This window comes from Schistocerca piceifrons, chromosome 3 (genome assembly GCF_021461385.2).
Source record: "Schistocerca piceifrons isolate TAMUIC-IGC-003096 chromosome 3, iqSchPice1.1, whole genome shotgun sequence".
In the NCBI taxonomy this organism is placed as follows: domain Eukaryota; kingdom Metazoa; phylum Arthropoda; class Insecta; order Orthoptera; family Acrididae; genus Schistocerca; species Schistocerca piceifrons.
Genome location: NC_060140.1, coordinates 924,369,306 through 924,379,054, shown reverse-complemented (window position 1 = coordinate 924,379,054; position 9,749 = coordinate 924,369,306).

The window sequence follows — 9,749 nt, the reverse complement described above, 5'->3', positions numbered from 1 at the left end:
GAATGAAAATTTGTACCAAGGTCGGGATTCGAACCCGGGATTTCTGCTCACTAGTCGGATACAGTAACCTCTACGCCATCCTCGCACAGTGGCTTTTACACAACTGAACGGACTCAATCCAGATTCCCTTTCACGCCTCAGCCTTGGGACGCCATCTGAACTCTAACATGCTGCAGACACTGTATTGGAAAAGCACTTCAGCATGGTAATTTGAGTGGAGGAGAGATGCTTGGTGGGGCAGCCCATACAGATTTGAAAAACCAGTGCCTGTGTGACATAGTGGTTACTGCATCTACCTAGTGAATAGGAGACCCAGGTTCGAATCCCAGTCCTGTTATAAATTTTCATTCGTCGCTTCACTCTGCATATGTACATCATAAATGTTTGAGTATTGGAAAGATCTCAGGCAACATACAGTTCCGCAGCGAGGTCATCGGTCTGATCGGATTAGGGAAGGACGGGGAAGGAAGTCGGCCGTGTCCTTTGAAAGGAACCATCCCAGCATTTGCCTGGACAGATGTAGGGAAATCATGGAAAACTTAAATCATGATGGCCGGACGCGGGATTCGTCGTCCTCCCGAATACGAGTCCAGTGTGCTACCCACTGTACACACTACCTGACAAAAATTGTGAAGCACGCAGTAGAGGAGGAGGATATGAAACGAAATTTCACTGGTTGAGAAGGTGCGCACGTTAGTTCAGTGATTAAAGAACTGAGTCAAATTTACTAATAACTTGGCAGTACGAGCCCACTGGCCTGGATGCAGGTACCGACTCCGTGGTGAATAGTGTCATAAGGCCTTCGTATCGTTTCCCAGAGCAAGCTAGCCAACAGCTGTTGCAGCTGGTCTTTTGATATCCTGGATACTGACACTGGAACAGAGTTGACATCGGAGCTGGTCCCATACATGTTATATCACAGATATCGTTGGCCATTGGAATACGTCAGCATCACGTAGTCAGTTCATAGAGACCTGTGCCGTGTGTGGAAGAGCTTTGTCCTGCTGAAAAGTGGCACTGCGATGCTGTCGTGTGAGAGATAACGTATGAGGAGGCAGGATCTTCGTGATGTACCGTTGTACCTTTTACCACTATCAGCTGTGACCGGAAGTCATTGTATTGTATTGTATGTTAACCGGGGGTCTAGAAACACCAGGGAGTCTCCGTCCCCACTGCAGTCGCAGTGGTCCACAACCCCAGTACGACCACTGCAGTTCATTTCACCCCTCCACCTCCCCACACCGAATCACTCTTTCAAGGTCATTGTGCGGTTAGAAGGACCCCCAGTGAACCCCCCCTCCCCAGGGAACGTCTCACACCAGACGAGTGTAGCCCCTATGTTAGCGTGGTAGAGGAATGGTGGTGTACGCGTACGTGGAGAACCTGTTTGCGCAGCAATCGACGACATGGTGTAGCTGAGGTGGAATAAGAGGAACCATTCACCGAGGCAGATGAAAAACTACCTAAAAACCGTCAACAGACTGGCCAGCTCACCGGACCTCGACACAAATCCGCCGGGTGGATTTGTGCCGGGGACCAGGCGCTCCTTACCAATCTGGAAAGCCGTGAGGTAAACCGCACGGCTAACTGGGCGGGCGACCGGAAGCCACACTCAGTGGTTCCCATACCATGACGTCAGGAACAAAGCTGCTGAACCTCTTCAAAACAATGGTATCTCTTTCCTAGGCGCCGCCATAATGGTCACAGAGGTTAGTGTGGAACAGATGTGCATCGCTGAACAGAACATGACACTATTCATCAGCATCCCCAGTCACGAAACGCTCCTAACGCACCCGCATCTGTTTTGGTACTAACAGTAGCCTATGCACGGGACTTAATATTCCGGCTGCTGCTAGTCTCTGACCAACGGTGCAGGATGACGCAGAATGTTGCGGTGAGTCCATCACTGTTCTCAGATGGGAGGGGCAGATGTGAAAAGGTCAGCAAGTTCTTGCTGCACAAGACTGTGACCCTCTCTTGTCGTGATCAGACTAGGTCGACTGGAAGCTTGACAACATAATTTATCTGCCTTCACGTTCCCTTCCAGTCATACTTCGGACAACTGTCACATCCGAATACTCCATGAATGTGGGTACTGCACCATTAGACCTGCCGGCCTCATGGAGTTCCACAGTGAGGCACATTTGAAGCTCCGTCATGTGCTGATAATGCTGTATTACACGAGTAGGCGACATATCCGTGTCCTTGGTAGTCATTACTCAATGTCTGACGCTGTTCACGCCCCTTATATACCAACCAGGTCGCGTAAGAACACCAGAACCAATCTACACTAACGCTCTCTGACAGCCGTTCGACCTATCACTGACAATTGCAGCTCCAATCATTTACACACAACGAGTGATCTGGCGCATTCGGGAGAACATCAGTTCACACTCGGAATAAGCTTTTCCAAGATTTCCCTAAAACTTTCCAGACATCTATCGGATGGTTCCTTTAAAAGGGCACGACTGATTTCCTTCTCCATCCTTGAAACAAAAAAAATGGTTCAAATGGCTCTAACCACTATGTGACTTAACATCTGACGTCCCCTAGACTTAGAACTACTTAAACCTAACTAACCTACGGAGATCACACACATCCATGCCCGAGACAGGATTCGAACCTGCGACCGTAGCGGTCACGCGGTTCCAGACTGACGCGCCTAGAACCGCTCGGCCACAACGGCCGGCTCCTTGAAACACTATGAGCGTATGCTCCATCTTTAATGACTTCTATGTCGACGGAACGTTAAACCCTAATCTTCTCCCTTCATTGCCATAATCGCTGATGGTATTTTCATGTATGAAATTACACTGACACTGGACCATATTGTATGAGTAACTTTATTTTGTACTGTAATATATTTTTGACAATTTGTATCTTTTTTTCCTCTAAAATTAAGGTTTACAGATTTCTTACGATGTCTCTGCGAGACATATCAACAATCTGCTTGATAATGCAAAAAAATGGTTCAAATGCCTTTGAGCACTATGCGACTTAACTCTTGAGGTCATAAGTCCCCTAGAACTTTGAACGACTTTAACCTAACTAAGCTAAGGACATCACACACATCCATGCCCGAGGCAGGATGCGAACCTGCGACCGTAGCGGTCACGCGGTTCCAGATTGTACCGCCTAGAACCGCTCGCCCACTCCGGTCGGCTTGCCAATGCACTTCAAATATTTACACAAATATAAATTTGAGCTCAAAGATAGCTCTAATGCCCCTACTAGACTCCTGTTATTGTGTTGGGACATAGATCAAACGAAGAGAGCAAAAACCTTTCTTGATCTTTTCGTAACATCCGAATTTTTATATGGTATCCATATCATAATAAATGATCGAAAAGAGATACTGTAAAAATGCAGGAAATGAAACGGGACAAACGGGAATACAGACTCCTAAAATGCGGCTGACATGAAATCTAAAATTAGAAAGCAGAAATCAGTAGAACAGAGTCCGCCCCCGGTAGCTGAGTGGTTAGTGCGACAGAATGTCAGTCTTAAGGGCCAGGGATTTCATTCCCGACTGGGTCGGAGATTTTCTCCACACTGGAACTGGGTGTTTTGTTGTCCTAACCATCATCATTTTATCCCCATCGACGCGCAAGTCGCCGAAGTGGCGTACAATCGAAAGACTTGCACCCGGCGAATGGTCTACACGACGAGAGGCTCTAGTCACACGACATTTTATTTAGTAGAGCATAAATGCGAAGTTTTCGAATAATGCATGACTACGCAAAAGATAAATGTCGCCTACAGGAAAATTAAACGGTCCTTTGGAGAAAAGAGAAGCACTTGTACGAATATTAGCTCACACGGCAAACAAGTAACAAGTAAAGCAGAAAAAAGTTGATAGGTTGGAGGAAGATATAGTCTTACATAAGAGAAACATGAAGGTGGTACTATAGAAACGGTAGATGAAATAGGTGCTCAGTTTTGGGATGCGAGAAGAATGCAACACAGCACTCAATCACCTAAGCGGAAACAGGGATCATGGAATATGCGACATTCGTTCATAATTACTGAGAGGCTTGAGAGCGCCAGCCATGGCAACACTGTTATACTTTGTGTGCAAGATACATGATAGGCGAAACAACCTTAGTCTTCATAGAATGTACTACTTAAAGCGGGGTGGGAAATTATAAACAGAAATAAAAGAGTACATTTAAATATGAACAAAATTTATTGTAAAATCATTTTTTTATTCAGTTAAGACTTTAGATTGACAAGAATATACCCTATCCTTAACTATCTCTCTTAATTTGGCCTGGTATTAGTTCGTATTGAATTTGTCGCCCTCTTACATAAATTGGGCAACGCAATCTCACTAAATAATGGGAAGAATGCATATCTGAGTTTCTCCTGGCGTATAAAACTTTCAAATAACTTCCGGGAATTCAGCCAGGTAACACTTTCAGTATTAAATTTGCATGTACGCCGCCTGTCCGTTGCAGTTTGCCTTGAAAATGGCGGGGTGTTCTCCCGCCGAAATATCGGCGGTCGCTGAAAGTGTTACCTGGCTGAATTGCCGGAAGTTATTTGAAAGAATGTATATCGTCGATTTATAGCTAGGAAAGAACCAACTCCCAAATGAATCGGACATCTTTTGAATACAGCACAATGGCATGGAACCCAACGCATTTACTGAATTATGGCCCTACATCCTGCGAGCTGCCACATCACCGTATCCAAAACGACAGTGAAAGCGACTGCTGCTGACATCTGATGGCGACTCCTGCACCGTCGGTTGACGCTCGCCGCAGCTCTGAACTCCGCCTTCTCACTTACACTAATATTGTTTCCCCTCTGTGAACTGCTCTGGTATCGTTCTGTGTCCGAGTGACGTCAGCGGTTTGCTCATTGGCCAGATAAAGAGTGAGTCACTGCAAGCACGCGAGAATGAAGAGCGCTTCAAACGTCCGACTGCTCTTAGAGTTTATTAATTTCCCCACTCTGCTTACAGAGCGACGAATATACAGCTCAGGGAGAGGCGCTGGTTCATCTACTCGATAATCAATCGGGGTCTAGGTGCCTCTACTGTGCACAAGATGGCGCACACAGAGACACGTCCTCTCGGCTCACGGAAAACGCTCAGACCCGACTGTCCTTTACAGAAAACTCGCAGCTTCGCTGTTGCAAAAGAACAACGGAAGGACCTCACTTTCGTGTCCACTCATAGGGCTTGGTTCTAAGAGTATGCCCCCTTCTTACTTCGAGCCATACAGCCTTCCGCCAATCCGTGCTGCCAATCTGTGCTAGTCAACGTAGCAGTTGAGTGGAAATTCTCAGAAAAACCCCCACTCCTGCCTAGTTTTTCACAAGAGCTAACGATTTAAGCTGTGTACGTTTGACTGCTGTTGGGATGGAGCCGTTTCGCCGCAACAGGCTTTGTTTCCCACTCCACCTTCCGCGTACCGTCACGGTCCGTGTCCGTATGAACTTGTACAGCTAAGAGATGGCTTTCAGCGAGCAGGCCTCCGTCCCCTGCTGTGCCATTGACTAAAAAAAAAACACGGCCGACCCCCCCCCCCCCCCCTCCCACAACGAAACCGCACTGAGGAAGCCCGCGCAAGAACTATTTCATCTCTGCCAAGCATCGCGGAGCAGTTTGCTAGTTCACGATGCCTCTCTTCCTTTCCTGTGGTTTCTCAGTAAAAATATATTATCTTATTCTGTCTGATAACTATCCCTTGAGCAAGCAGTAAAGACGATCTCATTGCCTGGATATGTCAATGTTCTAAATAACTGATCTTTTACCACAATTAAAGTACAAGTGCTTTTCTGATTACTTCATGTAAGACGTCTATTGAATCCGACGCCTTACAATACTTCAAGCTGCAGAAATGGCATGTCCTCATAGATGTGAATTAACAGAACCATCAGTTTAATGAGTCATCTTTACAGAATACTGACAAAGTATTCACACAAGAAAGGAAAAACTAGTAGAAGCCGAAATCGGGGAAGGTCGTTTTTGGTTCTGCAGAAGTATGGAAATACATGAGGCAATACTGGCAATATGACTTATCTTCGAAGATCGGTTCAAGAACAAAGCTACGAATATAGCATTTGTTGATTTACAGAAAGCTTATGACTCCTAAAAGTTTTGAATCGAATACACTCTTTGATATTGTGAAGGTAGCAGTTGTGACATACAACGAGCGAAAGATTATGTACAACTTGTTCGTAAACCAAACTGCAGGTATATGAATCGGAGGAAATGTGGAGGAAACAGGTGTTTGGATTGAGCAGAGATTGGATTGAAGCGAATCCCTAAAATTATTCAATTGTTGTTGTGGTCTTCAGTCCTAAGACTGGTTTGATGCAGCTCTCCATGCTACTCTATCCTGTGCAAGTTTCTTCATCTTCCAGTAACTACTGCAACCTACATCCTTCTGAATCTGCTTAGTGTATTCATCTATTGGTCTCCCTCTGCAATTTTTACCTTCCACACTGCCCTCCAATACTAAATTGGTGATCCTTTGATGCCTCAGAACATGTCCTACCAACCGGTCCCTTCTTCTTGTCAAGTTGTGCCACAAACTCCTCTTCTCCCCAATTCTATTCAATACCTCATTAGTTATGTGATCTACCCATCTAATCTTCAGCATTCTGTAGCACCACATTTCGAAAGCTTCTATTCTCTTCTTGTCCAAATTATTTATCGTCCACGTTTCACTTCCATACATGGCTACACTCCATACAAATACTTTCAGAAACGACTTCCTGACACTTAAATCTATACTGGACGTTAACAAATTTCTCTTCTTCAGAAACGCTTTCCTTGCCATTGCCAGTCTACATTTTATATCCTCTCTACTTCGACCATCATCAGTTATTTTGCTCCCCAAATACCAAAACTCCTTTACTATTTTAAGCGTCTCATTTCCTAATCTAATTCCCTCAGCAGCCGTCTTAGGTTGTTTGCAAACAACGCTGTCGTTTATCGACTAATAAAGTCATCAGAAGACCAAAACAAACTGCAAAACGATTTAAAAGAAATATCGGAATGGTGCGAAAAGAGGTAGATGACCTTAAATAACGAAAAGTGTGATGTCATCCACGTGAGTGCTAAAAGGAACGCGTTAAACTTCGGTTACACAATAAATCAGTCTAATCTAAAAGCCGTAAATTCATCTAAATACCTAGGTATTACAATTACGAACAATTTAAATTGGAAGGAACACACAGAAAATGTGGGGAAGGCTAACCAAAGACTGCGTTTCATTGGCAGGACACTTACATATTGTAACAGACCTACTAAGAGGACAGCCTACACTACGCTTGTCCGTCCTGTTTTAGAATAGTGCTGCGCGGTGTGGGATCCTTACCAGATAGGACTGACTGAGTACATCGAAAAAGTTCAAAGAAAGGTAGCACGTTTTGTATTATCACGAAATATGGGAGAGAATATCACAGAAATGATACAGGATTTGGGATGGACATCATAAAAAGAAAGGCGTTTTTCGTTGCGACGGAATCTTCTCACGAATTTCCAATCACCAACTTTCTCCTCCGAATGCGAAAATATTTTGTTGACACCGACGTACATAGGAAGGAACGATCACCACGATAAAATAAGGGAAATAAGAGCTCGTACAGAAAGATATAGGTGTTCATTCATTGCGCGCGCTATACGAGATTGGAATAATAGAGAATTGTGGAGGTGGTTCGGTGAACCCTCTACCAGGCACTTAAATGTGATTCTCTGAGTATCCATGTAGATGTAGATGGTCTTTACGCAAAAAGTACGTTGGCAGCAGTAGAATCATCTGCAATCACCTTCAGATCCGGTTCTCTAAATTGTCTCAGTAGCGTTCCTCGAAAAGAACGTCTCGAAAAGAACGTCACTTTACTTGCAGGGATTCCAGTTTGAGTTCCCGAAGCATCTCCGTAACACTTACCTGTTGCTTGAAAATACCGATAATAAATATAGCAGCCAGCCTCTGGATTGTTTCGATGTTTGCCTTAAATACGACCTGGTGCGGATCCCGAACAATCTAGCAGTAGTCAAGAATGGGTCGCAGTAGTCTCCTATATGCGGTCTCCTTTATACATAAACCACACTTTCCCACAATTCTACCATTACATTAAAGTCTACGATTCTCCTTACCTACTACAATCCGTACATACTTCCTTCATAGCCATTTGCAACGTTACACCTAGATATTTAATCGACGCGGCGGTGTGAAGCGAGACGCCACTAATTCTGTATCCCAACATTTCGGGTTTGTTTTTCCTACTCATCTGCATTAAAATATAGTTTTCCACATTTCGATCTAGCTGCCATTCATCACACCAACTGGGAATTTTGTCCAAGTCGTCTCGTACCCTCCTACAGTCATTCAACGTGGACACCTTACTGTACACTGCAGCAACATCAGCAAATAACCGCAGATTGCTGCGCGCCCTGTCCGTCAAATCATTTACGTATACATAAAATAAAAGCGATCCTATCACACTTCCCTGGGACACCCCTGACGATAGCATTGTCCCTGATGAACTCTCAGCGTCCAAGACAGCATAGTGGGTTCTGTTACTTCAGAAGTTATCGAACCATACACATATCTGAGAACCTATTCCATACCCTCGTCGTAGCGCCCCCTTTTCTCCCAGTAACTCACCGAAAAATCTTAACACAAGCTTTAATAAAAAAAAAATTAATTCTAACATTACTGAGGATGAGGAACCGGGGAATATGAACCACCCACAAGCTTCACTTTAAGTTTGCATTTATTGCAACACAACCAGTTAAAACACCAGAAATTACACGTTGCAATTGATTAGGTAGGTCACAGCAACACTGACAACAATTTACACAAAAGAGATAAATGCTTGCAAATTTAGAAATTTTAAATTCCACGAAAATTAGGGAACAAACAGTTAAACTGGAGAACAAGTTGGTTCAGATTTGACTGGTATACATTATGGCGCTGAAACACTTTTCGACGAGATAAATCGTAGAATACGGAAAACTAAGCAAATTCACGTGTTACAAGAAACCGGATCAGTTAGTCTAATCTGAGAGTGATATTTCAGTGTGCTTACTTAAACACTAAATAAGACAGGATAAATCTAGCACCCATTAAAAGAGGCATATACATTAAGTCATGGAAATAGCACAATAAATTTAAAGATCTCATAAATATACATAAACAGGCTCCTAACACAGCTCTGTTTTCCCCAGAACAATTCAGCATATAAAAGGGGTTACAAATTATTCTTAAAACCATCACTTTGAGATCACATTGGCCGTGTAAAATCAACTTCATAAACCGACCACAATAAGTTGCTCTCTAGAGCTAGATAAAACGTTCATAAGATCAAAGGAATCCTAATGGAACAGCCCTGGCCTAAAGCTACCTTGAGGAATCAAACCTCTTCCAAAGGCTGAGGCAGGTAAAGAAACGGTAAGATTGACCTCCAAAAGGTGCTAAACTCATTAATTGAAGAAATTGGGCCGGCTGGTGTGGCTGAGCGGTTCTAGGCGCTACAGTTTGTAACCGCACGATCGCTACTGTCACAGGTTCGAATCCTGCCTCGGGCATGGATGTGTATGATGTCCTTAGGTTAGTTAGGTTTAAGTAGTTCTAAGTTCTAGCGGACTGATGACCTCAAAAGTCAAGTCCCATAGTGCTCAGAGCCATTTGAACAATTTTTTTTTTTTTAAGCGATTGGCTGAAGAACAAACAAGTCACGACAGAAATAGTAACAGCCACCAGGAGCCGGGCAACTGTAACGGCATATAG